This window comes from Bidens hawaiensis, unplaced genomic scaffold (assembly GCF_021521415.1).
Source record: "Bidens hawaiensis isolate Kalapana, Puna unplaced genomic scaffold, B.hawaiensis_p1.1 tig00000888_1, whole genome shotgun sequence".
NCBI lineage: Eukaryota > Viridiplantae > Streptophyta > Magnoliopsida > Asterales > Asteraceae > Bidens > Bidens hawaiensis.
In genome coordinates, this window is record NW_027491051.1 from 3,094,708 (window position 1) to 3,120,435 (window position 25,728).

Sequence of the window (25,728 nt, forward strand, 5' to 3'; positions counted from 1 at the left end):
GATGAATATGAATGTGTTGCTAGTGCAAATATGAAACAAATGGGAATAGGGTATGATTTGGCACCTTAATCGAGATTGAGTTTTGATGGAATGATGTTATTGTTTTAAAAAAGACTGAATGTGTTTCTTGAGGGCAAGCAACGGCTTAGTGTAGGGATGTGACGAGTGGTCCGTTGGAAAACCCTTAATTGCTAAAACGACATTAAAAATCGTACACTTAACCGGTTTATTGTGTGGAAATGTATTACCACGGTGAGTTGTTATTGCATGTACAAAAGGCGTAAAAGAAATGGGAGTTATGCATTGGAATGAAGCTTGTCGAAAAGGGGAGGTCAGATGAAGGAAGATGCATGTTTAAAAAGGAAATCAAGAAGTTAAAAAGAGATCCACCGTATCTTACGGTAGCCACGGTAAGCTACGGTGGCCCCTGAAGACAAACTATGCACCGTATGGCAGACTCTGCCCACCGTAGGGAAATTATATTCCACCGTAAGCTATGGTGGCCACCGTAGCTTACGGTGGAACCTGACGCAAAATTCGTAACTGCCATTTAAGTATCGTTTTTTAGGATGACTTTTAGGTATCTTATCATTGTTTTTCGATTGGAGACAGTTTTTTGGGCGAAAATTGGGTGCCAGGACATTATATTGGTTTGTTCAATTATTGGGTATTCATTGTTGATTGATATGGACACTGGAATTAAAGTGATGACTAACCAAGTTATGTGTGGCTAAGTTTTCTTATCTTTTCCCTCGGATTGTAAGGTTTCGATTTGAATGTTATGTGAATGTTTATGTTTTTCTGAGATAGTAGCTTCATCTTTATGATTGCATTGCTATGTTGTTTATGAGTTAATTCGTAAATTGTTAAGGTTGTTAGATTTCGTTTCTTGAACCGTCAGTTATTGGTGCCATAGGCAATCGAGATTCATCGGGAGGAATTCGGGGTTGGATATATTAACTTATCATCGGGTGACCACTTTTCGTTTTATAACCCAAGTACTTGGTCCCCTTTTATCACGATCAATCGCATAATCACGAACTATGTCTATGTATTTCATCTCATATTAAACTTTCACATTAACATTTATAGAAACCTGAATCCGAGGGAGAACATATCCCTCATCTCTGATTTAAAACCTTGTTAAGTGATTTTAGTTAATTTTAGTTAATCAAACCAAACAACCAAAACATTGAGATTATTTTCTGCATTTTGTTTAAAACTAGTTAATCTGTAAAGCTACTTGATAACACATTTTTCACAAACTCCATGTGTTTGATACCCACTCACCACTATTTAGTTAGTGTAATTGGTTTATTTTTGTGTGAGTTTATGACCTTACGTCAGTATTCGTGATAGTGTTATTATTCAGCGGGGTAGTAACATTTGTAGCTTTATCAGTAATTAACGGGGGGAGTAGTGCCCAGTAACTATATATTAGTATTCGGCAAAGGAATAGTATTAGTGGTTGTATTAGTACTTAGCGGTTGATTTGTGTTCATAGTTGCGTTAATGTTGGCAATGACTTCCGTTACTATAATCGGAATAACCGCCTACGATTGCTGAATAATCATGTTGGCCATTTCTTCCTCAGATATCATGTTAGCTTTCTTCGGGGCCATTCAATATTAATAATCAACTATACTTTAATTAAAACCATTTCCCACCATAGCGAGCATGTTACCAAAATAATCAAAATTATAAGCACACAAGTATGCCAAATCACACATTTGTATTACACATAGCTGTTACAGTACATATGTACATAAAATTAGTGCATAGGCTTAACCTGGTAAAGGCCAGCGCTTGTATATGCATAACAAAATTTGTCACTATGTGACAAGTAGACTTAACTCGATAAGGGTTAATGCTTGTAACAACCGATACAATAACATCTTCCATGTTAGCATAGCATACTACTACTATATGCGTACATTGAGGATCAAAAGACTATGTACAATAGTACCATACTACCCATGTTTCTATCTATCCATATATATATATATATATATATATATATATATATATATAGTACAACAACCACATACAAACAGCCACTAAGGCCGCAATCGCTGCCATCCAACCCCACAACTGGGTTGTCATCCTGTCTAAACACCAACGAGAATAAGCATCTGACGGCTGTAAATCTATCACGAACTGATGTATAACCAGAATCCAATCATACATCTCACGCCTTCTTTGGAGGTTAGTAGTTATAGCTATTGAGTGGTCTATTACCTGATCGGTCAACACTCTTAACCAAGTTGGATCAGCTAAACGGGGTAGTTCCTGGCCATGTGCAGGTACACCCCATGTAGGGTAAGGTATCTCAGTAACCTGAATGCGTGAGGTTTCTCCCCTATGGTAGGTTACTCTGAGTGGGGAAAAGGTATGATCAGGTGGGGGTATGCTCATACGGGCAGTCTGACGGACTTTATTGGTGGGTGTAGTCACTAGGGTATGGTGTGTTGGTGGAGTGGGGGATCTAGGAGCTCTAACGGGTGAGTGATAAACACTGGTGGCTCCTATCTCAGGTCTAAGTGATTCCCTAAGGGGGTAGCTATCGCATCTATAGCCTGATAAGTCAAGTCAGGCTGATCGGTGGGTACCTCATGGGGAACTACAGCATCTCCTAGACTCTCTCATACTCCCTCGTCTTCTTCATCTTCCGACTCTTCCTTTGGATCATCTTCATCTACTGATAATGTTGGTACCTTGTAAGTCACATGAACACCAGACCTCAACATCCATCTGCACAAGGGTTAGTAATAAGAATAACATTTCTCGATAATATTAATCATAATTATATATAATATTAATTACAGTAAGATACGTACATGTATTCATACACATCAGCACTTATATTATATATATATATATGATGAGTATCATTACAGAACTGTTAAATTATTTAAGAACTTGAAGGAACCATTGAAAACTAACGTTTTTTATAAACTTTTTGATATATTAATGTTCTTTGAGAGTAGTTTTATCATCATGTATATCTATATCTAGGATTACAGTTTTGAAAATTAGTTTTTATACATATCTATGTTTTGTTTTACGCCTATGTAAATTTGTTAATACATAAATTTTACATATATATAAACTTGTGATTAATATATGTAATCAAATTTTTTATATAAAATATGATAAAACTACTCTTAAATAATGTTATTATATAAAAAAAATTAAAAAATTGTTTGGTTGTTAAGGGTTCCTAAGAGTTCTTAATCTTTTTAGAGTTCTTAAATGATACCAACCCTATATATATATATATATATATATATATATATATATATATATATATATATATATATATAGACACACACAATTAGTGTTATATGCCCCAAAGGTACTACTATGTCTAACACAACATAGTATGTTACATATGTATGGTTATACGGTCATGTGCAATTGTAAAATGTCCCGGAATTCCCCACCGGCCTTGTCAATTGGGTTTGTCAAACCAACAGTACTATCCACATGCCACCAGTTTGAAATTAGACAGTCGTGTTTGTGGGGACTTTCAAGTGTTAGCACTTAGAAAATTCACGTCATAACACGTTTTCATATATATATATATATATAAACATGTTTTTCACCCCAAATGTTCATAAAACCGTGTAAAAAACAGGGTCATGAAACTCACCTTATTGTAGTATAGTATCAGTAATCCACTGCTGTAAGTAGTATGCCTCGATTATAGCTTGATCCCTATAACCTGTATTGTACTGTTAATGTTAGTACAGTCATTAAACTGAATTGGGCTGCATATCTAGTCTGGGTATGACTGTTACGCCCAGAACATGTCAGTAGTCTTAGATTGTGACGTTGTACAGTGTCTAATATTCAAAATCGGTTTTGGCTCAATTTCAATGTTTTACGTGCATGGCCAGGTTGGTCATTTACGCGTTTCGAAAATAGGTAAGATCACACAAACTTGAGTAAATCTACAGTTTGATAAAATGATTCAATTTATATAAGAAGTTTGGGTTTAGATGCCCGGATTTGCTACAGGGTTCGTTTTCGTTTTTATACGGATTTGATTGTACAAAACGCGTACAATTCACCCAAATTGTACGGGAATCTCTTAGAAGGTTTGGTTTTACTAAATTTATTCAAAACAATGATAACTAATGACTTTTGATGTTTTGATATAACAGTCAGTTCGTTAATCATAACATTGTAGGTTTTATCAAAACTTATATTTATTAAAATTTTAAACTATAATAAATTTTATTAAATAAATCTAAATTATGAGAATTTTTGCACTACAAATTAATATGTCTAGATTTTTATAAAAAAAATTTAGAATTACTAAACTTACTTAATAATTTATAAAAATTATTTTTTTATGTTATTTTTAACCAATAAATCATTCGTTTATACCAAACGGTACCCAAAAAATCATATTATTTTACTGAGTGGTCAAAATACCATCATGTAGTCTCTGTAAAATTTCCAGAACTTAACCCTTTAGCTAAAATCCCCTTTTGAGCAAAACTCGATCGTTAAAAGTCGATTAAACGAGAATCCACAAACCATAACTAGGTTTCTCCAATGGACCCCAAATTTCATTTGTGATCTTAAAATGACATTATTGAGTTCTAAAAAAAAATTCATAATTTTCCAAACTGTTTTGCTATTTTCCCAATAAATCATCAATAAACGATAATAAAATTCGCAAATATTCTCCGTTTACCCACAAATCACCTAATTTGGAAAGAGACTCATTCATATGATCCCTGATGTCGAAAATATTCTCATAGTCTAATCCTAAACAGCCCCTAAACGGGTGTTTCGGGTGATACCTTTACGTTTTTCAATCAGTTGAGCACTCTTTTCACGTTTACAAGTTCTTGGTTAGCTATATAGTGTATCTACAGACCAATTAACATAAAACCAAGCATAGAAAATCAATCATCCAGCGTAACATAGGGTTTCGATTAGGGTTTGAAATAGAGTTTTTAAACTGCAAAAACACGATATATACCTCTTAATCCGTGTTTTCGCCAGAAAAGTATTTGATTCTGATTTGTAACAATTTTCAGGATCAAAATATGTTGTTAGACCAACTTGAAAGTTCTTATATGATTAAACATGGTTTTTACTATTCAAAACACAATTCTTTATGTTTAAACATGATTAAACAAGTTCAAAAACTCCTCAAAAATTAAGTTTAACCTTAGGTTTTTGAGTTGGTTGCAAGATATTTTTTGTAAAAAAGGTCAGGTATTGAAGATTATGTATGAAGATATGTAAAGGGGTGGGACCCCCTTCACTTGCGGCCGCCAATATGGCCCCTCTTTTGGCCACTAATGTCTTGTTTTGCGTGCCAAATGTGAAATCCCGAGTTCAAATTTAGTTCGGTTTGGTTTTTGATGAAAAAAATAGTTCAGGATTGATATACAGCGCAAAAATGAGTGTTTTTCATCTAATTTTTTTAAATTAAGAAAAACATACTAACTCATTTTAAAATCCATAATATGTTCATGGTTTTCTTAAAATATCTCAAGTAAATGTTTTATACGTCTTTCGGCTTGAAAAATGATACAATGCTTGTTTTGGTACTGACGTTTGGGATTAAGATCACAACGTATTGTTAAACGAAAATATTTTCGTGTAAGCGGTTGTGCACATAATATGGCTATAATATCAATATGTTAGTTGTTATAATACATATATCACTTGTATATAGCCCCCCGATATATCCGGGTCATAATCAGTATCCTTGGGTTGATCGTTTATTCGATACTAAATAACTGGTTAATTGTTTACTCGCTATGCAATAAATAAGGTATACCTCGTTTTGTCAAGAATGTCACAAGGTATCCCATAGCAAACATAGCCAAAGAAAAATTTTCCGAATAAGCTAAGTCTATTAATTCCTCCTTATGTGCCGAACAACTTTCAAATTATGTCTAACAAGCCATAAAATCAAAGGACTGGAAGGATGCAATGGAAATAGAGATGGAAGCATTAGTGAAAAATGACACATGGGAAAAATGTGACCTCCCCCAGGAAAGAAACCAGTTGGACGTCTGTAACATCCTAAAATTTCGAATAATAATATTGTATATTGACTCGTTACGACGGAAAAGTTTACTTGAGTTAATAAATAGCTAGTAAAATGGTAAAAGGAAAAGATAAGTAGGCTAATTAAAAGGAATTAATCATGGACTAAAAAGGAAAGATGGGCCTTAGGTCCATGGGCTTAAGGGAGTATAAAAACACCCTTAAACCCTAAATCTTTCCATTTCCATCCATCTTATCAATTTTACACAATAAAACACACACACAAACCCTTCCATTTCGGCCACAAGCAAGAACAAGAAACCGAGATCAAAATCAAACCTTTCATTGATAGATCTTTGGGATACAAGCTAAATACAAGATCAAGGTTCATAATCAAAGCTAGTAGTAACCTAGAAACACCAAAAAGGTATGTTCTTTACGTTAAAGGTTACGTTTTTGTGAACTGTTTGCTATGAAACTTGACCCTAGAGTAGATCGGATCTAGATGCTTCATAAAAATGTAAACTTGATGATTAAAATGAACTCAATAGACATATGGTTATGTACGACTCATATATGAGCCCTAGACCTAGCTTAAAACGTTTTAATACAATAAAGGATTAAGCTTTATGACTAAAAGGGGATGGATCTTGTTAATGGAGGGTTAGTGGGTGGAAAATATACCAACAGTGTGGAAATATTATCAAAATCGGTGATAAAAACTACCAACAGCTACTGGAGCTGACGAGGGACCTCAAACCAAGTTGAAAGCTTATGGAAAGGGGTTCTTGGTGACCAAGTTTTCGGCCCTGCGGGTTCTCGGCCATGAGGGATCTCGGTTAGGAACAAAGGTTCTCGGTCAAAATGGGTTTTCGGTCAAGATGATGGGTTCTCGGTCAAACCCGGGTTCTCGGTCAAACCAAGGTTCTCGGCCAGAACAGGTTTTCGGTCAAATCAAGGTTCTCTGCCTTGAGTTCTCGGGCATTTAGTTCTGTTGGGCCTGAACCTAGTTGGGCCTAGATATACTAGTGGACAGTTGGGCCTGATTTAACTAAGTCCACAAATGTTAAGCCCATATCTAATATAAAGCAAATTGGCCCATTATCTTAGACTTAGCAAATAAGCCCAACTTAGAAAATAACTTAAAATGTTAATGGAAAATGTGTTAAGACAGTTAATGAAAATAAAATTTTTCCAAGCTGACCTGGCAGCTTAACCCAAGCTAGGGGCTCTGCCCCTTGGACCCCGCTAGGGGCTGCCGCCCCTAGAACCCCGCTGCCAGGGGCGCAGCCCCCGGACCCCCGTTCGTTGTGGGTTATATAAAGATAGAAATACGATATGAGTAGTAATAGTTAATTGATACATGTAAATATTATATAGTTAGCCGTGCACAGCTAAAGAAGGGAATAACTATTAACGGTGAACGTAACCGCATTCAGGTGAGTTTCTAGCCCCACTTCCTTGTTATGTTTTCGGGGATGTGTGCATACTCGATGTGTTATTTAATACACTTACCTTAACTGGTAAGTGTATGCCTTGTATGATTTAAATGTTATGTATGTATATCTTAAATATGAATGAAATCTTGTCGATACGTGAACGATCTTCGGATATTGCACGTGTTGACAAGGGAGGTATGTATATGATAGTTGAATGTGAATGATAGATATATGTATAATGTATGATTAAATAAAGTATGTATGTTAAGGGTATTTAAAGACAGTATGTACGAAGATGAAGAAAGATGGATCAGACCCTAATAATATCTGAGATAGAGAAGAAAGGGACCAGACCCTAATAATATCTGAGATAGAGAAGTAAAAAGGGATCAGACCCTAATAATATCTGAGATAAACAAGAAAGGGATCATACCCTAATAATATCTGAGATAGACAAAGGAAAGAGGGACCAGACCCTAATAATATCTGAGATAGAAAAGGAAGGGATCGGACCCTAATAATATCCGAGATAGAAAAGGACAGTAATTTATATAGTATGAAAGTAATAAAGTATGAACGTATGTATGAATTTATGTAATGAAAGTAAATTAGTAAAGTAATTATTGTGTATCTTCGGGTGCATAATTGAAGGTAAGTGTATGTATTGTATAATGTGTGATTAACTAGAACTCACTCAGCGTAGCTGACTTTTAGTATGCACGCAGGTGAGTAGAATGAGGCAGCTCACTTAAGGGGACTGTTAGTGCACGGTTTTGCGGCTAGAGTCTTTATATTTATCGTTAATGTTTATTTTATAATTAATGTAATATTTAATGTTTAGATTTATTTAGTTCGTTAAGATTATGTCTAGTTCGCTAGGGATGTTAGCGAACTAAGACATTATAATGTATTCCCTCCTGATTCGTTAGGGGATGTTAACGAATCAGGGGGCGGTTCGTTATGTTAAATTATGTAACGAAGGGGAAGCTGGTTCGCTAGGGGATGTTAGCGAACCAGGTCGTCCTCTATTTATAGTGAACCACTGTTCACTTTAAGTTAAGTTTTTGAGAAAAATTTCAGAGAGCAATATAAGTTTATTTCAGAAAAGCAATTACTCTCTCTCAAGCTTCATATTAACGTTATTGATAATATATACACATATACAATACACTAAATCAAGGTTAATTATGAGATAGATCTTTAATAGTATAATTAACAGATCTGAGATCTGTGTTATTGTTATTAACTGTTAATCCGAGATCAAACAAGTGGTATCAGAGCTGTTGGTGCTCTTTACACTTGATTTGGTGTTTTAATTGGTATTATTATTGAGTTTTTCGATTTTTGTTTGGTTTTGAATCAATTTGTATTTTATTTGAATGAATTATGGATGAATTAGATTGAATTCGTGTTGATTAAGGTATAGTTGAGGTTTGGTTAAGAGGAATTGATATCTGAATTGGATTTGTGTGGTTTGGTTTTGATTTCGGTTTAAGTCCGAAACAGGGGTGTGATTTTTGGTTAATTTGGATTGGTTAAGGTGTTAATCGGTTACGAGGTTTTGTGTATTGGATTCGGAATTGGTTTACGAGTATTTTGGTAGTTTACTTGTGCAATTTGGTTGAGTAACGAAGGTGTATTACAGATTTGGTATTGTTGAGTTTCTGGGTTTAATCTTCATAATTTCTGGAATTTCGTTTGAAGGTTTGAAGATTTGAAGATGAATGTGATTCGTTATCTTATTCCTAGTGATTCGCTATATTTTTATCTGTGATTCGTTATCAACAGTGCTAATTCGCTACCTTGTTCGTTAGCCAGTTCGTGTAAGTTATTGATTCGTGTTATCTAGTTCGTTAACTAGATTAACTGATTCGTGTGACACGTGTTCTTCTTGGGATTTGTGTCATAACAACCTTTGCCACGTGGGAAAAGGTGTCAGAGTTTGTTACAAACAGTTGTAACAACCTGATTCGTTATAGTGTGATTCGCTAATCCACTGTAGATGATTCGCTAATAATTCTTTAATGATTCGCTAAGTTTATTTTGGCGATTCGTTACTGATTATCATCTGATTCGTTGTAATTCATTTGGTCAATTCGTTAAGTTGACTTGTGATTCGTTAAACCTTCATCACATTCGTTATCTGTTTCGCCATTTGGGTGATTCGTTAACCTTATTTGTGATTCGTTAAGTTGACTCGTTAAGTTGACTTTTGATTCATTAAGATACTTCGTTATTGATCAGTCTTAATTTTATTAAGGATTGATTCGTTACAACTGTTCACAGTTCGCTACAACTGTTTACAGTTCGCTACAACTGTTCATAGTTCGCTATAGCTATTCACTGATTCGTTAAGATATTTCATTATTTGATTCGATTTTCAAAGATGGCTGGTATGTATGCATTAGCGTCTCAAAATATGTTGATGCAACAGATGTTGCAACTTGATACCGAGATAGGTTCACATTCTAAATGTCCAAGATTAATGAAGTTCAGTGACTTCGCCAAGTGGGAACCTCGGTTTCGTGCACATTTGGGATCTGTTCATCCTGACTGCTCATATTGCCTTGATGAGTTTTATGTTGCACCAATGATTGGTGATGATACTATTGGGTATACTCCTAAAGCTGTTTCTCAATACTCACAAGAAGAGAAGAAAGCTTTAGAAATCGAGATAAAAGCATATTCTACTTTGACTATGGCTTTACCAGAAAATATCTTTCATCAAGTTGGTAGTATCAAGAGATGTGCATCTTTGTTTCAACATCTGTGTATGAGAAGCATGGGAAACACAGCTGAGAGTAAGAAAGTGATGCTCAAGTTTCAATTTCGAAACTTTAATTTATTGAAGGTGAAATAATTGAAGAGATGACTACAAGATTTAGTCATTTAATTGCTGAAATGGACAAGATGAAAATGGAAATTTCTGAAAGAGATAAAATTGACACTATCAAGAGTGTGCTTTCAAGTTCCTACTCAACATTTCTAATGGTTTTGAAAGAGAATGATTATTTTCTGAATGAAGACTTGACGGCACTTGAATTTCTACAAAAGATCGAAGCTAGAGAATATGATCTTAAGTGTCAAAAATCTTCCAAAGAAAATCAAGATCCAGCTTTCTATGGTGGAAGTATGCCTCTCAGTTCAACAATCTCTCCAATTACTGCTTTTCTTACTCATGCTGCAAGTGAAAAAGAATCAGCTATGTTTAATGATCCAAAAGTTTGTTTCTATTCTGCTGGTAATTCGGGTGGTTCTGGAAGTTCAACCAATACCAATCCATTTGCTTCACCGCCTAGTGTTAATATGAAGGAAGCTGAGCAAAACTTTGCTTTTCTGACAGCTTTTATGTCTTCATATGAAAACTTAGTGAGTAGTAAAATTGCCACGAGTGATTTAACAGATGAGGACTATGATCAGATAGATCCAGATGATCTAGAAATCATGGATTAAAAATGGAACATGGCTATGATTGTTCGTAAAGTTAAAAGATTCATGCAGAGAACTGGAAAAGATCTTCCAGCTTTAAACAAGAAGTTGGGTTTTGACAAATTAAAAGTAAAGTGTTATAATTTTCAAGAATTCGGACATTTCGCGAAGGAGTGTGACAAACCAAGGAAAGAATACACTGGACCTCGTGGTCAAAGTCAAAATACTTCTTCACCACGAGGAAGTGATGCTGAAAAGAAACCATCTTCTTCTACAACACAAGCAATGTTAGCAGACGAAACTGATTGGTCACAACGGCTACTATGCAATGATGTTCAAGCAAATTTGGCTATGTTTGGGTTACATGAAGATTGTCAAGATGCTACTGGTAGTGTGATGTCTTCCGATAATGATTCTGGTTCTGATTCTGACGACTCTTGCGACAAGCCTTCTGAATCAATGTTTGCTTGCATGGCCAAGATCAATGAGGTTAGTAATTCTATTTCTACTACTTCATTTGTTAAAGCATCATGTGTTGACTGTGAATCTAACAACTCTAAGTTAGAAGATTTGAAAAATCAAAATGATAATCTTATAAGAGAAATTGCTTCTCTTAAGGATACTTATCGACAATCTCTTGAGTCTCAAATGAGATCTCAAGAAAAGATTGAAGCATTGTCGACAAGTAATCACGATCTCAAAGCTGAGTTATCTGTGAAAATGACCATTAATGACCAAAAGTTTCAGGAAATCTTGAAACATCGTTCTAAGATAACTGAGCTTGAGAATGAGGTTCTTGAGTTGAAGAACAAATTGGGAAAATTTAGGAATTCATCTTTTCTGTTGATTGAAGTTATTGAAGTATCTGGAAAACAAAAAGATTCTAAGAAAGGTATTGGTTTTGTTGAAATTCCACCACCTTTTCATAATGATTATAAAATTAATCCTTTTGCAAGAAATGAAGAGGATTTGATTCAAAAGGAATCTGTGATTTCTGAAAAACCTAAAATGGTTAAACCTGAAATTGTCAAACCCCAAGTTGCTCCTCAAAAACTTCATGTGGAAAGTAAAAAGGTCTTTGTTGAAAATGTTGACAAAGTGATTATTGAAGATGTGTTTGAACCTGAGAATATACACAAGAATAAGAACATTCCTAGTTCTAATCATATTCTTTGCGAACCTCAAGAGTTTGAGGAAGTTGTGTATGGTTCATTCAAATCTCAAATGAACAAGGAAGAAACTGTAAAAACCAAATCAGTGAGGACAAAGAAGTCAGTTAAACCAAAGATTTCTGACGAGGACTTAATGCGTTTCATTAATCCTCCGACTTCTAAGTCTTCTTCGGCTAGAGTTTTTAAATTAAAGGGAATGGATACAATGTTCACTGAACAAGATATTCCAATAAGTATTATCAAACCTGAACTTATTGAGAGTGTTTTTGTCAATGAAACTTCAAAAATTCAAGAACTTGAACGTGTGTATGCTCAAACAAAAACATCAGTTCAATCTGATCCATTGACTAAGGCAAAACAATTTTTAAAACAAGCTAAGAAGATTAACTTTGTTAAGTCAACTGGAACAGATACACTAAAAAGTTTTTCAAACAGTTCTAATTTAGATTTTTATTTAAAGAAGAAATCTGACTTATCTTATGAGTTTGCTAAGAGCATGACTAAAAATGTGAGTCATCATCAATCATCTTCTTCATTTATTCCAATTACTTCTAAACAGCATCATGTAGACATGCGAACTTGTTTTTTATGCGGTCAACAAGGTCATGTTGTGAAGAATTGTAGTCAACATAACTATCAGAATATTCATCCTTTTATCAAGGACAAATCTAAGCCAATTCCAGTGGTCAAGGAGATTCTGAAACGACCTGTGTCGTATGCTGATAATACTCATATTTTGTTCTCTGATGTGAATCCTCGGAAGGTTCTTCATGTCAATGAGACATGCGGTCAAGTAAAACCAAAATTCATTCCAACTGAACCTATATGTCAAAACAAGAATTCAGATATTGTTCAGGCAGCTTATTTAAGACGAAAGTCTAGGAAACCGGTAACTTATTCACAAGTGGCTGAACAACAATTGAAATCTATTAAAGTTAATGATCAAAGAGAAAACCAAAAGGTGCCCAAGACTGAGGCCTGGGCTGCCTTTTTGAACTAATCACTTTTGTTTGTGTGTAGGGTTCATCCAAGACCATTTCTGGTGAAAACTGGATTATGGATAGCGGATGTTCTCGTCATATCACTGGGAATCTCAACCTATTAACCAACGTAAGAAATATTCAAGGGGGTTATGTAGCGTTTGCTGGGAATTCTGGGGGCATGATCACACAAGAGGGTGAAGTTTCAAATGGTCACATCACGTTTGAGAAAGTGAATTATTGCGACAAGGTTGATCATAACTTATTGAGTGTATCGCAGATTTGTGATAAAAAGTACATTACGATATTTACTGACAAAGAGTGTCTTATCTTGAAACCGGGCTATGTTATTCCCGAGGACATGGTTGTCATGCGATCACCACGATCAAATGATATTTATGTCTTAAATATGAGTTCTAAGATATCAACATCGATTGAAACATATTTTGTCTCGAAAGCAACCGAGAAAGACTCGATTCTATGGCATCGTAGAATGGGTCACATACATGTCAGAAAGATGAATTATTTAATGGCAAATGACTTAGTTGAGGGTGTCTCGTTAAAGAATTTTAAGTTATCTGATCACTGCGTTCCATGCAAAAAGGGCAAGCAGAAGAAGAAGACACATCCCTCTAAGTTATTGAATTCCATTGATACTCCTCTTGAACGACTTCATATGGATTTGTTTGGTCCAGTGAATCGTGCGAGTATTTCTGGAGACTGGTATTGTCTGGTAGTGACAGATGATTATTCAAGATATTCATGGGTGTTATTTATGAGTTCAAAAGATCAAACACCGGTTTTGGTACAAAACCTTATTACTAAGATCGAATCACTGTATAAACAAAAAGTGAGGAGAATCCGAAGTGATAATGGTACTGAATTCAAAAACACTATATTGGATTTCTTTTGTATTCAAAAGGGAATTCACCGAGAATATAGTGCACCTTATGTACCTCAACAAAATGGTGTTGCTGAAAGGAAAAATAGAACTCTGATTGAAGCTGCACGTACAATGCTCGCTGATTCAAAGCTTCCAGCTCAATTTTGGAATGAGGCAGTGAATACAGCTTGTTATACGCTTAATCAGGTTCTAACAGTGAAACGAATCAAGAAAACAAGCTACGAGATCTTAAATAATAGAAAACCTAATTTAAAGTACCTGGAACCATTTGGGTGTCCGTGTACAATGTTGAAGAAGGATTCGGGTAAATTTGAAGAAAAAGCTATCGAAGGGTATTTCTTGGGATATGCATCTCCAAAGAAAAGGGTTTTTAATTTCACATCTGGCTGTATTGAAGAATGGTACCATGTGGACTGTCAAAAGTACACAACCCCTCCTCAAGGGAAAGGTCCAGACTGGATGTTTGACTACGATAGTTTATTTAATTGTTTTACTCCTTTGACTGAAAACATCGATGAAGATCTGGTTAGAGCATACTTTGAAGAACATTTGAATATTCCAGGATCTTCAAGTTCTAATACAGTTGAAGCTCAACCAGATGCTCCAACTGAAGACTCTCCAGTTGTTTCTCCAGTTGCTATTGATACTGTTTCTACTTCTTCTGATGATGATCAAGCTGAAGTTCAAGTTATTGATCTTGACAGTGATAATGTTTCATCTCCCGAGTTGGGTGAACATTACAATAATTTATTTGATAATGTTGTTGTTCCTGAGATTCCCACTCTTCGAATTCATGGATATCATCCACAGGAAAACATCATTGGAGAACTTGATGTGGGTGTCCGTACACGTCATCAAGTTGCTTCGTCATGTGACAATAACACGTTGTGTGCTTACACTAACTTACATTCTTCGGGAATTGTGAATCTTGCTAAGTTCAATTGCTTTTTATCTCAAGTTGAGCCAACGACAGCTCGTAAGGCACTTGAAGATCCTTCTTGGGTAGAAGCTATGCAAGAGGAATTACAGCAGTTTGCACGATTGGGTGTTTGGGATTTAATAGACAAACCAGCTAGAGTTAAGAAAGCTATTCCGACTAAGTGGGTATTTAAGTGTAAGAAGGACGATCGAGGGGTGATTGTCAGAAACAAAGCACGTTTAGTGGTGCAAGGTTGTTATAAGCAAGAGGGTATTGATTACACAGAGGTATATGCTCCAGTTGCAAGATTAGAGTCGATTCGAATCTTCCTGGCCTATGCAGCTTATAAGAATATCAAGGTTTATCAAATGGATGTTAAGAGTGCTTTTCTCAATGGTGAATTACACGAGGAAGTGTTTGTCCAACAACCACCTGGTTTTGAAGATCCTGATTATCCAGACCGTGTTTACCGTTTAAACAAGGCCCTGTATGGTCTACATCAAGCCCCGAGAGCTTGGTATGGCACGCTTGCCGACCATCTGACTGATAATGGCTTCAAAAAAGGAACTGTTGACTGCACTTTATTTCATAAGACTGTTGGTGATGATCTTCTTCTAGTCCAGATTTATGTTGACGACATTATTTTTGGGTCTACAAACGACACATTGTGTAAGGAGTTCGAGAAGTCCATGCAAACAAAGTTCGAGATGAGCTCGATGGGAGAGATGAATTTCTTTTAGGGTTGCAGGTTCACCAATCTGCTCACGGAATTTTTATTCATCAGACTAAGTATGTGAATGACGTCTTGAGCCGATTCAAGATTTCTGTCGGAAAAATCCCTTCTACTCCTCTTCCAGTGGGTCACAATTTATCACCGGATGAATTGGAGGATTCCGTTGATCCAACCCTTTATCGTGCTATGATTGGTTCTCTAATGTATTTAACGGCTTCTCGCCCTGATATTATGTTTGCTGTTTGTCTTTGTGCTAGGTATCAAGCAAGTCCACGAGTGACTCACCTAGCTGCAGTCAAGAGAATTCTTCAGTATTTGAGGGGAAATCCAGACATCGGGTTGTGGTACCCCAATGATGATACGTTCATTCTTACTGCCTACTCTGACTCAGATTATGGAGGATGCAAGATCAACTTCAAATCAACGACTGCGGGATGTCAATTTTTAGGAAACCAACTTGTTTCCTGGCAGTGTAAGAAGCAGACAACGGTCTCCACTTCAACCGCTGAAGCTGAGTATGTTGCAGCCTCGAGTAGCTGTTACCAGGTTTTGTGGATACAACAACATCTTCGCGACTACGGTTTGAAGTTTCTTACTACTCCCATCTTGATTGATAATTCTGCTGCTATTAGTATCACCAAGAATCCCGTACAACATTCTAAAACGAAGCATATCGAAATTCGATATCATTTTATACGAGATTGCTATGAAAAGAAATTAATCGATCTTGAGAAAGTGCACACTGATTTTCAAAAGGTCGATCTATTTACCAAAGCGTTTGATAAAACACGTTTTAACTTCTTGCTTGGCTTAAATGGATTGAAGACCCTTGCTGAGATCCTAAAATTAGGATAATTATCTTTAAAATGCTTTATTGATTTAGCTTAATTTTTTTATGTTTTTAGGTTTTAGGGGGAAAATCTAGAAAATACAAAAAGATGTGTTTTTCTTTTGTATAGATAAAACCCAAAAACATTAAAAATTTTTCAAAATTCAAAAATATTGTGATTTCTGTTCTTTAATGTTTTTCTTTTAAGTATTTAGAAAAACCAAAAATATTTTAAAAATTTTGAAAAACCAAAAAGAATGTGATTTATGTTTTTGTACAGAAGAATCCGAAAATCCAAAAATATTGTGAAGTTTATTTCGTTTATAAGAAATTTGAAAAAGACAAAAATATTGTGTTTTAATGTTGGTACAGAGAAAAACCAAAAAGATTTTTAGATTATTTTCTCGCTGAAAATTATGTCGGTTGTTTAAGTTTGTGAAGCATGCTTGCATGTCTTGGTCCTATGATTCACTTGTGAATTGAAGGTTAGTCATTTATTTATTAACTTAAGTTAACTGGGGCGATTAAATTTATCTTTATTTTGTTTTTATGCTCCTCAAAATTTTGAGTTTTTGAAGCAAAAAGAGAAAATGATAGTACATTGATTTTCTTGACCCCAAGTTTAGCAAAAAGTAAGCTTAAAAGACTGTGTGCTTAATTGCATTGGTGCATTGGTAGGTCTTAAAACAACCCAGTAGAGTAAAGTATGTGATATAAACATAAAGAAACGCCAAATTGAAAGGGGTGTTAGTCTCTAGCAAAAGTCTCGGTGAGGATGGCAGAAATGTAATAACCAGTCATACTCAAGCCTTATATTTGTTGATCACCCAAAAATCAAATAAAGCAAATAACAAGCGTTAAGATTCTGGACACTGTGAGTCTTTATGCGTCTTAACCATCTGGGTATTCATAAGCATGAATATTTCACTCGCTTTCTAGAGCAAACCCAAAGTCATTAAACTTGATCACCGCTGTACTTTGTACAAATTAAATTACTGACTTAATCAAAATCCGCTGTTAGTCATACAATTGTTCCTCCGTTGCGTGGGTCTTAATACCATTAAGAAACGGACCCCAGGGGATACAATTTATGTAAGCCGACAGATGGACTCGTGCATACTCACTCACAGTAAAGGAAATTGATGCATTGCTCAAAATTTCTACAATTGGTATCAAAAATTTTGATCAACAATATAATGGTTTAAGTCAAGTTGGGGTGATTTGGCAAAAAATCAAATTAAGCTTGAACTGAGATTAGAGGCTAATAGTTTCTGATATTCTGTGCTTTAATTGAACTATTTAATCATATCACAAAAATACTTGAATGTGTGTTATTAGATTTATGTGGCCAACAATACCAATGACCGACTTATCGCCAGTCATAATATCGCTGAAATATAAAACTGTGATAGAAGGGGAATTTGATCAATATGATTCTCTACTCAAACTCGACAAAAATACAAAAATATGTACTGTTTTTGATAAATCACTGAAAAATACAAAAAGATTGTCTATTTTTTTTAATTGTTCGGATATTCTTCTGTAAATACATTCTTTAATTCTTTAATTTTTTTTTTCAAAATACCAAAAATATTTTCGTCTTCTTTATACAAAATACTTAAATAATTTTTTTTAGTTATGTTTCGGAAATCTGAAACATTTTTAATGTATTTAGTTGTCGAGATAAAAGGGGTTTCTCGATAATTTAAATTAATTCATTTATTTATTGTTTTTTATTTAATTCATTAATTTATTTTATTTATTTAATTTAAAATTAAATAAAAGAGTCTTATTTCGTTAAAGTCTAATTCGTTATTTATGGATAACGAACTAGGTGATTCTTTAGCGAACTAGCTTCTGGTTCGCTAACCTAATTCGCTTCCGCACTCTGTAACGAATCATCCCTTCGTTATGCATATTTAACGAATCATGACACGAATCATGTCTTGATTCGCTACCTTTAATTTAACGAATCAAGTAGCGATTCGCCCTCATAAGGTAACGAATTGAGTTAGCGAATGGGCTAATTCGCTAACTTTAAGTTATACGAATCGTCTGATTCGTACAAGTTGTACCTAGGGTTACGTGAACTGATATATAAGACAAGAAAACGTATAGTATTCCACTGTTCGTCTTCTTTCTTCTTCTTTAAGCAACTCTGTTCAATTTTTTTTTTTTTGAAATCTCGAATTTCTTGTTTGGATATTTCAAAGATCTTTTTGAATTTCTAAGGTATAACCGATCTTAGCGATATCATTTTCGTCAAATATGGCCATGTATTGACTGCTGAATTATGAAATTTAAGGGGTTTAAGGGTTTTGAACTTTTGAAACCCATTTGTGTATAATTTAGACTCATAATTGTATGTTTTTGATGTCATTATGATCGGATTCACATTCCGATACCCATGGTGGACTTCAATCATGTTTTGATTGTTGTTTGCCGGGTTAATTATTGTTTTTGTGTTATTGATTTTTACTGTTGGTTCGTTTAATCCTTAGTACATCTAGGTATTGAGTCTCAATCTCATCCACCTATGCTTACTAGTGTGATTCCGAGCTCAACGAGCTGAATATCCTGATGTTTCAACGATGGTTATGGCCCAATTGTATCTGGGTTATGATGTTGACTATTGTTGTTCTTCTTAATTTTGACCTTGACTTTGTGAAGTCAAAGAATAAGTCTTATTTATGACCATTCGTTAGTCTTAGTGATTTGGTACTGTTTCGTGTCCAATTCGTTAAGATTTTACGCGAACTAGCTACGCGAATAAGATGTTACACGAATCAGCTTTTGATTCACTTAAAATATAACGAACTAGAGATTAGTTCGTTAAAATTAAATAGTGATTCGCTAGGTTCAGTTCGTTAAGATATTTATTTGATAGCGAATCGCATGATTCGTTATCTTTGTATAACGAATCTAACGAATGACATTTAAAAAAAAAAAAAAAAAGATCGTCTAAAAATGTTTTTAGGTTTTAGGGGTTTAAATCGTCTAAAAATGTCAATAGATTAATTCCACATATTTTTGATTATATATCCTAATATCTATTCTCATTTTCGATTTTATTTATACAGTAAATCATGGCTGAACAAGAACAACAACAACAACCTCCACAAGGACAACCACAACAACAAGATCAACAAGTCGAAATGATTCTATTACCGTTCGATAAGAAGCACAACATCTGTGCTTATGTCGATCAAGACGTGACTGATGTGAGAACTTTCGGAGCCATGTTGACTTTCTTACGCCGTTCGAAGATACATTATGCAATCACTGCTAAACCAAAGGTGTATCTTAGTATAATCAGGCAGTTTTGGAACATGGCGGTATATGTTGAAGAAAATAATTGGGTTCAAGCTACAATTAATCAGATTCCGATTACGATTGATGTTGAGGTCATTCGTCGGGTACTTCAATTTGTCGATAGTGATGACTACCCGAGTGAATTCGACAGGACATTGGTTAGGGGCTTATTCACACGATTAAATTATGGGGGTGATATTCGTAGGTCCATGTTGAACAAGAATGGGTTGTGTCCACCATACAAATATCTGCTACATGTTTTATTACATTGTATGAGTGGACGTCGCGGTGGTTTTGATGATAGCAGACTAAGTTTACAATCGGCGTTTGTTGCACTAATCCTGAACAAGCCATTCAACTACTCAGAACTTATCTTTGATCATCTGAAAGAGAAAGTTCAGCAAACTCTACCGTCGAAGAAGTTCTTGATGTATCCACGTTTCTTACAACTAATTATTCAGGATCTGATACCGAATTTGGTGATTGATCGATCGTTGGTGAACAATGTTCTGGATATGGAACATATGAAAGCTGAAACGGTGCATCGTATGTTAATCTATAGAAAAGACAAGCCACAGGATAAACGGATGATTGGTCATATAATCAATCCGGATTATGTATGTCCTCCTAATGAGCGTTGGATCCATGATGATTCGGATTCCAAGCGTGAATGGGGAGAAGGTGGGAACAATGATGGTGGAGATGATGATGGTAACAATGATGATGGTAATGGTAATGGTGGAGCTGGTGAACAAGCTCTTAAAGAACAACAAGATGCAGTCGATGCTGCGCTAGCTGCCACCATGAAAGCTCAGCTAGAACGAAAATGAAAGGGCAAAGCTGTAGCTACTGGTGAACCATCGAAGAAGCCCCGTGTGTCTGCTGGGGCTGGAGTAATTATTGGAACACCACCACCACGTCAATCAACTACTCAAAGCTCGGTGGTGCCGCTAACTACTAGCACTCCGATGCTCACCTTGACAACGACGATGGTGTCACATGAGAGGCTAGGTCTAATCCCTCAAATGGCGTTGACCGAGATACCGAGGCCTCCTGCGGTGTTGTCTACAGTATCTTCCACCACATCAATGAGACCTCCTCCTCTGCCAACAACTACTCTTCCTCCACCTTCGCCTAGTGATGTCTCATTCATGAGAATCACTCGACCTCAAGGACCTGTTCAACCTGTTCATCCATCTGTATACAACTTGCCACCAAGTCGTCAAATGGAAATGCTGCTTAATCTGCTACATTTATATGAAAATCAAATGGCAGCTGACCGACAAACTCAAGAACGACTCATGGAGAATCAACGAAAAATGATGAGTTATATTTCTTTCTGTCAGAAGGAGACCAAGTCGTTGCGTACGATTGTTGAGTCTCAGGGGGTGAAATTAAAGTAACAATATGAGTTAATTTTGCAATTAACTTGTAAAGAAGATGCCCTCAAGAAACCCAAAAATGACGATGATGATCCTGACGAATCTGATACAGGAGGTGAGCCTAAACAATCGCATGGTTCATCCTCTGGTGCTGGTGTTAGTGGCGCTGATGATTCGAGCAAGCAGATAATTACCTATCAAGATCCAACAGCTACCAAGCCAATAGAAATGATTGAGGCTAACACAGTAATATTTATTGATGGATCGGGGGTGGTTAGAAGTGTGGTGAACAGAGATGAGATAGAGGTCGGTGAGTTTGTGGTTAGATCTTTGACACGGGAGCAGATTTCGATTCTGCTTGGGCTAAATGACGATCAGTTGACTGCTTTAGAGACTGAGCCCGATGTTGAAGTGATCAATGAGGAAGATATGGATGTTGATCCGCTATTTATGAATACGGATTTTATTTATGAGAACGAGGAGATTGAGATGGAGGATGTGACAGCTGAAGAGTACCCGGACTTGTATCAGCACGCAAACGTTGATCAAGGTGCTCCGGTACTTCATGAAGACGTAATTAAAGAGACTGAGGATGAACTGGAGAAGATTGTGCAGCGAACTGTTCCCTCACTCAAAGAAGTGACTGATGATGACATAGAAAGATGGTTCAAACGTCAGAAAGTGGGAAAGATCATCAGTGCTTATCGGTATGTAGATCAGGAAAGAAAAGATGCTGCTGCTGCTTGGATTGAAGCTAATCAGGTGACTACCTTCAAGACTGTTTCTAAGGTACATGGTGATATTGTCTCCTGGCTCTATGATTCAGACCTTAAGGTATGTATAGTCAAATGGGAAAAAGGTGTTCAGAATTACGAGAGGATAATGGATGTTTTAACTCTACCGCGTTGGGATGTACGCACCCTCGCGAGACGTCCATTTATCAATCGTAGGGGTAACCGAACTGCTGAGTGGTTTCATCAACACTTACTGTTCGAGATCAATCATGGCTTCAAATTCTTCAAGCCCCAGGTCCCAAAAGGTAAGCGCACTGATGAGATTGATCCAAGGACCGGCTGGAAGAAACTTGTCTTGAAAGTGAAGCCGCCAAAGACAATGAAAAAGGTTCCTGTGAAGACAATGCCTCAAGATATTTATTTGTCTTTCAACCGTTGGTACTATGACAATCGTATTGGCGAGGCCGTCATTGTTTGTGGTCGAGGACTGCAGACCGAGCTCATCAAGATAATCGACCCGATGTGGTTGGTTAATTTATCAGAGACAGACAACGACGTGCTATACAGGAAGCAGATTTTATTTGAACGCCAAGAAGATTACGACCTGGCTATGCAATTCCAACGAGTCGTTCGTTTGTGTCACGAACATGGAATTCATAGTTGCAGAGACTGGCAGTCCAAGCGTTTCAAATAAGTTAAAGACAAAGAGCTCAAGACGAGGGGGTGTCTGTTAGTGCACGGTTTTGCGTCTAGAGTCTTTGTATTTATCGTTAATGTTTATTTGATAATTAATGTAATATTTAATGTTTAGATTTATTTAGTTCGTTAAGATTATGTCTAGTTCGCTAGGGATGTTAGCGAACTAAGACATTATAATGTATTCCCTCCTGATTCGTTAGGGGATGTTAACGAATCAGGGGGCGGTTCGTTATGTTAAATTATGTAACGAAGGGGAAGATGGTTCGCCAGGGGATGTTAGCGAACCAGGTCGTCCTCTATTTATAGTGAACCATTGTTCACTTTAAGTTAAGTTTTTGAGAAAAATTTCAGAGAGCAATATAAGTTTATTTCAGAAAAGCAATTACTCTCTCTCAAGCTTCATATTAACGTTATTGATAATATATACACATATACAATACACTAAATCAAGGTTAATTATGAGATAGATCTTTAATAGTATAATTAACAGATCTGAGATCTGTGTTAATCCGGGATCAAACAGGGACACGTGGCATTGAATAAGAGGCTGGCATCGGAAGACTCAAGACGTTAAGTTTAATGGTTTGTTTATTTTGAAAGACGAGATGTTGTTTTAATACAAGTTATGGTTTGTTATGATATGCTTATAGAAGTTTTTATATTCCGTGAATGTTTTTATTAACTCTGATGATTAGAACTATGTTGATGAGTAAATCCAACGTCCAATGTAGGGCACCGGTAACGGGGTCTTACAACGTCGATGGGTCTTCACAGTCAAACATAAACCATATGGAACCATCGAAGGGTATAAAGCATGGTTAGTGGCCAAAGGATGTACCCAAACATATGGAATTTACTACTCATATATGTTCTCTCCAGTAGCCAGACAATACAATAAGGGTACTTTTTTCGATTGCTGCAAATGAAGGATGGCCACTTCATCATTGATGTTAAGAATGCATTACTACATGGAGGGTTAAAAGAAGAAATATATATGGAAGCCCCATAGGGGTTCACAGGAAATTTCAAGTCAAAGGAAGTATGTCAGTTAAAAAGGTATCTATATGGACTTAAACAAACTCTCCGAGCTTGATTTGGAAGATTCACCCTAGCAATGAAAGAATATGGATTTCAACAAAGCAACTATGATCATACACTATTCTTTAAAAAAAGAGGTAAACTTGTAACTTGTTTAGTTATATGTTTATGACATAATCATTAAAGGTAATGATGACGAAGAAATGAAGACGTTGAAGGCAAATTTGTTTCTAGACTTCTAAATGAAGGGCCTAGGAAGACTTAAGTATTTTCTAGGAATTGAGGTACTAAGGTCTAAACAGGTGATCTTCATACATCAAAAGAAATATATACATAACCTTTTAGCCGAGACAGGAATGCTTTATTGCAAACCTGCTAACACTCCAATGATGGTCAATCATAAACTCCATATGGAAAAAGAAGGAGAATTGGTAAATAAAGAAAGACATTAGTGTTTGGTAGGAAAATTGATATACCTCTCACATACGCGTCCAAATATTGCTTATGCGGTAGGAGTAGTCAGCAAGTTTATGCATCAACCTCACGTGACTCACATGGAAGCTGTATGGAGGATTATCAAATATCTCAAAGGAACAACAGGCCATTGGGTCCTCTTCCAACCAAATAAGAACCTAAAGGTCCAACTATATACTGATGCAGATTGGGCAGGAGATAAAAATGATGGAAGATCAACATCGGGATACTTTACTCTAGTTGGTGGGAATCTTGTTACATGGAGAAGCAAAAAAACATAAAGTGGTAGCATTATCCATTGCCGAAGCTGAATTCTTAGGAATTGCATGAGGCGTATCTGAGGTCTTATGGATACGTAAACTTCTGACAGAATTTGGATTTCCCCAAACCGAAGACACTAGGATCATGTGCGACAATAAAGCAGCAACATAAATTTCAGAGAAATCCAGTTCAACATGATCGTACAAAGCGTGTGGAGGTTGATAGGAATGTCATCAAAGAAAATCTTGGAGCAGGGATTATAGAACTACCGTTCGTTCGATCGGAAGACCAATTAGCGGATATATTAACCAAAGCCGTCAACGGGAGAATATTCAATAGGGTTGTCAATTAATGACACGGACTTGTTAACACGACACGACACATGTTTTAACAGGTTTGGGTTTGAGCTTAACAGGTTTCGTGTCTTAAACATGTCAACATGTTTAAGACATGTTTACATTCGTGTCTTAACAGGTAAAAGCCCTGTTAACTTGTTAGTAACCCGTGTAGATTTTTAATTTTAAAGATAAATACATATATACCCTAAATGTCCTAAACCTAAATTCATATTTACATACAACATTTCACTCATGCAAGTCAAAACCAGATATTACATTTTTAATGGATGTTATGATTTTCCTTATATGGTTTTTGTTTCAAGTATGTTATAAATTTGTGTTTTTTGCTTCAAGTATGTTATTGATTTGTGTTTTTTTCTTCAAATATGTTATGGATTATGTATTAATTAAAACTTTTATGCTTGTTTTAAATATTTTTGTTTCATTACACATGTATTATTCATTGTGTCTTTAAGCATGTCCATTAGCAGTTCTAACAGGTTACTAAACAAGTTCGTGTCCGTGTTTAGAAAAAAATGACACGATTAGTTATTGTATCGTGTTCGTGTTTAGTACCACATGTAATGGTGCCTTATCGTGCCGTGTCCGACATGTTATGACAACCCTAATATCCAACAAATGTCTCGACAAGTTGAGTATTGAAAATCCCACTACTTAACTTGATGGGGTGTTAGAAAATAGAAGGTATTTCAAGGATCAATTTTGTCATCATTTCCTTGTTTAAATTATGAGTATTGAAAATCCCACTACTTAACTTGAGGGGGTGTTAGAAAATGGAAGGTATTTCAAGGATCAATTTTGTCATCATTTCCTTGTTTAAATTATGAGTATTGAAAATCCCACTACTTAACTTGAGGGGGTGTTAGAAAATAGAAGGTATTTCAAGGATCAATTTTGTCATCATTTCCTTGTTTAAATTATGAAGTCGCTGATGGAGTCAAAAGGAGTCTTCCAACATTTTAGCTTGATTTGCAAAATTTTCTTGTTTAGTGAATTGCTTTTCTTCTATATAGTCCAATGTGTATGATCAAAGACTGAAAAAAGCA

The 25,728-nt window shown here is 35.8% G+C and overlaps 1 protein-coding gene across 1 annotated transcript in view; it reads right to left on the reverse strand.

Moving 5' to 3' along the window:
- Positions 1–25,728, reverse strand: part of LOC143544069 (acyl-coenzyme A thioesterase 4, mitochondrial-like) — a 135,554-nt gene that overhangs the window by 62,878 nt on the left and 46,948 nt on the right. The window lies entirely within an intron of this gene.